The following is a 4,921-nucleotide window of genomic DNA, read 5'->3' on the forward strand; positions in this document are numbered from 1 at the left end:
ATCAATATTATCATCGTTATTATTATTATTATTTTTTATTATTATTATTATTATTATTATTATTATTATTATTATTATTATTATTATCATTATTATTGTTGTTGTTATTATTTTTTATTATTATTATAATTATTTTTATTATCATTATTGATATTATCATTTCAATCATTATTAATGTTATCATTTCTCCTCCTCCTCCTCCACCTCCTCCTCCTCCTCCTCCTCCTCCTCCTCCTCCTCCTCCTCCTCCTCCTCTCATTTCTCAGTTTTTCTCATCCCGTCTCCTCTCCTCTCCTCTTTGTCCTCCCCTTACTCTCATTTTTTCCTTGTTCCCTCTCTAATTAAGTTTTTCTTCCACTCTTCTCATCTCACTACCTACTTATGTGTATTTCATCTCTCTCTCTCTCTCTCTCTCTCTCTCTCTCTCTCTCTCTCTCTCTCTCTCTCTCTCTCTCTCTCTCTCTCTCTCTCTCTCTCTCTCTCTCTCTCTCTCTCTCTCTCTCTCTCTCTCTCTCTCTCTCTCTCTCTCTCTCTCTCTCTCTCTCTCTCTCTCTCTCTCACACACACACACACACACACACACACACACACACACACACACACACACACACACACACACACACACGCCACCTGAGAAATCGACAGTTTTGCCTTAACTGTCACATAATCCATCTCGTGACCAATAAATGTCTGTACACCTTTCCATCTACGAGTACCTGTTTCACTTTTCATCATCTCTTTCTGTCTATGTTTACACCATAACCAAGGCACCATCAGGGGTCACCATGGCTGAAAGGGAAACGAGGCTAGCTGGCTGGCTGGCTGGCTGTGTGACTGTGTGGCTGTGTGGCTGGCTGGTTGGCTAGGGGTGGCGCTGGGAAATACCATTAGTGGTCGGCTGACACATCACGATTTTCATCAGAGCAAATGTGGGAACGAGAGTGGCGAGGTGACGGGCCGGCACGTGAGGAGGGTGTAGCCAAGTCCCTGCTGGGTGTAGCCTGTCCCTGCTGCTGCTGCTGCTGCTGCTGCTGCTGCTGCTTCTGCTGGAAGAGGGAGGAAAAGTGGTGGAGGCGGGAGAGGAAGTGGAGTGATTTTTGAGGAGCGAGGGAGGCGGTGCAATGGAAAAAGGAAGATGTGAGGTGGAGAATAGATATAATTTGTGGAGAGAGGAGGAGGAGGAGGAGGAGGAGGAGGAGGAGGAGGAGGAGGAGGAGGAGGAGGAGGAGAGAGGAGGAGGAGAAGAAGAAGAAGAAGAAGAAGAAGAAGAAGAAGAAGAAGAAGAAGAAGAAGAAGAAGAGGAGGAGAGGGAGGGGGAAGATGTGTGCTGAAGGAAATAAGAAAAAAACGTTAGATGTGGAGTGATTTTTGAGGAGCGAGAGAATCAGTGAAATGGAAAAAGGAAGATGTGAGGTGGAGAATAGATATAATTTGTGGAGGGAGGAGGAGGAGGAGGAGGAGGAGGAGGAGGAGGAGAAAGAGAAGGAGAAGGAGGAGAAGGAAGAGGAGGAGAATGAGAATGAGAAAGAGAAAGAGAAAGAGAGAAGGAGAAAGAGGAGGAGGAACAGGAGGAGGAGGAGGAGGAAGAAGAAGAGGAAGAGGAAGAGGAAGAAGAAGAAGAAGAAGAATATGTGTGCTGAAGGAAAGAGGAAGAGGAGGAGGAGGAGGAGGAGGAGGAGGAGGAGGAGGAGGAATACATAGGAATACATACATAGGAAAGACGAGTGACAGGAGGCCTTGCGACCTATGACGAGGTCAATCGTTTACTATACTACATGTACAGAAGCTACATACATAGTAGGAGGTAAGGATAGAACAGATGAAGCTCCTCCCCACCCACCACTCCCTCCGGCGTCACCCGGCAAGAAATAAGACGAAAAATACACTCCGATTGGTGAAAAGGACAATCGGGGAAATTTACACAGGAAAGATGGGAAAAAAAGAGAGTACTAATGTCACTACTACTATCGCTAAGAAAAAGAGATATCTAGCGTAACTACTGCTATTGCTAAAAGAAAAAAAAATTATCGGAAACCATTTTTTTTTATAAAACTTGTCTAATTTACTTTTGAACGTAGCTACCGTGTTAACTTAGACGACGGACGCTGGCAGCTTGTTCCACTGTTCAACTATTCTTACGTTAAAAAAGTTTCTTCGCAAATCAGTATTAAATCGCTGTCCTTTAAGCTTCAAGCCGTTTTTTATTAAATGCTGTCCTTTAAGCTTCAAGCCGTTATTTCTCGTTACTGATTGCGAAAGCTAAAAAAGATTTTCATAGCCGATCTCATCTATATTTTTAAGTATTTTAAACGTTTGAATGAGGTCACCTCGGATGCGATGATCTCTGAGGGAGAACATATCTAGTCTTTTGAGACGTTCTTCATATGACAGGCCACGTATTCCGGGGATTAGTTTCGTTGCTCGTCTTTGAACGCTCTCTAATTTATTAATATCTTTTTGATAACATGGAGACCAGAACTGAACCGCGTATTCCAAATGCGGTCTCACTAATGATGTATAAAGACGCGTTATGACTTCAGGTGTTTTATAATCAAAATTACGCGCGATAAATCCTAAAACAGTGTTAGCTTTACGACTAGCGGCCGAACACTGTGCAGCACATTTTAAGTCATTTGTTATGAGTACTCCCAGGTCCTTTTCTTCAGTGACTTTAATTAAGTTACGTCCATGTAATTTGTAATTATTTTTCACATTGTTTAGGCCGATGTGCATTACTTTGCACTTATCTCCGTTAAAATTTAATAGCCATTTATCGCTCCAGCTACTAAGGTTGTCTAAATCCCGCTGGATGGCATCACAATCGTCTCTTGTGCGCACTTTGCTACCTAGTTTAGTGTCGTCGGCGAATTTTGATATTTTTGAAGAAAAAGAAGGAGGAGGAGGAGGAGGAGGTGGAGGTGGAGGAGGAGGAGGAGGAGGAGGAGGAGGAGGAGGAGGAGGAGGAGGAGGAGGAGGAGGAGGAAGAGCAATACGTGTGCTGAAGGAAGGAAAGAAGGAGGAGGAAGAGGAAGAGGAAGAGGAAGAAGAAGAAGAAGAAGAAGAAGAGAAATACATGTGCTGAAGGAAATCAAGAAAAAAGTGTCTAATTCGGAAGAAAATGGAGCGATCTCTTGAAGAATGAAAAAAAAAAAAAAACTCAGCAAGTGTAATGGAATAATAAACACAAAGGCATGAGGTGCAGAACAGAGAGTATGAGTGGAGGAGTGAGGAATGAATTGAATGTTGGTGGTGGAATAGCACTGAAGGAACGAAAGGAGGAAAAGAAGAAATTTTTAAACAGGGAACAAATGGAAGGAATAAATGGAGGTGTCAGGTAGAAAATAAAAAAAAAGGAATAGAAGAAAGGACATAGTTGGTTGAATGAGAGAGAGAGAGAGAGAGAGAGAGAGAGAGAGAGAGAGAGAGAGAGAGAGAGAGAGAGAGAGAGAGAGAGAGAGAGAGAGAGAATTACTGAATGCTTGGAACAGGTGGAGATAGAAACTACGTACAAGGCTAAAAAGAAAAAAAATTGTTGGAGATAGAAGTCTGTGTGTGTGTGTGTGTGTGTGTGTGTGTGTGTGTGTGTGTGTGTGTGTGTGAGATGGGAGCTGGCACGGTGGCTCTAAGGGAGGAGGGAGTTATCAGCACAGAGAAGAATGAGGATTGGAGGAGGAGATTGAAGGAGCGAGGAAAGAGGGATGTACTGAAGACAGGTGAAGGAGGATTACCAGAGAGGAAGAGGAGGAGGAGGAGGAGGAGGAGGAGGAGGAGGAGGAGGAGGAGGAGGAGGAGGAGGAGGTTACTGTGGCACAAGGAAGCTGCTATACCTGTAAGCGTCGTGAGAGGTGCTTACTGTGGGGGGAGGGTTACAATGGAAGCCCCGTTATTGTGCACACTTTTCCACTCCTGTGTGTTGTGTGGCCTACTCACTCGGCGTATTTCTCTCTCTCTCTCTCTCTCTCTCTCTCTCTCTCTCTCTCTCTCTCTCTCTCTCTCTCTCTCTCTCTCTCTCTCTCTCTCTCTTTCCGTGCCTCGTTTTATCTTCTTTAGGACTTTCATTCCTTTCCTTTGAACTGAAGGAAGAAAACGAAGTGGATGGAAAATGGGTCTTGGTGTGAGAGGAAAGGGAACTCATTTCCACTCGCTACTCTTGGTTTGCAGTCACTTGTGTCTGTGTTGGATGGTGCTCGGGTCATACTCGCTTCAGTCAGATGGTCCTCAACGCAGATCGGCCTCAATGCAACTATTCTGTATTCAGAAATGCCTTCCCCTCTCACTACGACAATTTTGCAAGGCCACAAAGACAGTTTTTTTTTTTTTTTTGATAAACTAGAAGTCTTGCCATTCTATCACCACAACCATAATAAAACCTTTAAAAACACTAGAATCTTCAATTAGAACCTTTGAGAAGCAGTAATGGTGAGAGCAAAGGGTTTAATGATCGAAACACTTGGCTTTCAAAATGTCTCGAGAGTCACACGTGTGGACTACAGGCTCCATGAAGGCAGCATGTGGATCAGGATACGCAGTGTAATGTTTGCCAACCTCCACTACTTTCCGTCATAAAGACACAGGAAGGGAACGCTTGGATATGTCTTACTGAATTAAATAGCTTATGTTTCAATTCCAGAACCGCACTAACTTTTTTTTATTTTGTTATGCTTTGTTGTTGGTAATGTTATTTTTTCCTTACTAGCATTCTATGGTGCAATTTTCTAAGAATTAATACTGTACCAGTAGAAGCAGTGATGGTGGTGATGGTGGTAGTTGTGGTCATGGTGGTGGTGGCGGCTGTGTGGTTTTCTACACTCCCTTTTATCAGCGGGCAAAAGATGATCAACTAATCCCTAACACAAGACTCTCCAGACGGGAGGCAAATATTCCCCAGCAGAAGCACAATTCACTGCAACTCTGTTATTTA

This window comes from Portunus trituberculatus, chromosome 18 (assembly GCF_017591435.1).
Source record: "Portunus trituberculatus isolate SZX2019 chromosome 18, ASM1759143v1, whole genome shotgun sequence".
Taxonomy (NCBI): domain Eukaryota; kingdom Metazoa; phylum Arthropoda; class Malacostraca; order Decapoda; family Portunidae; genus Portunus; species Portunus trituberculatus.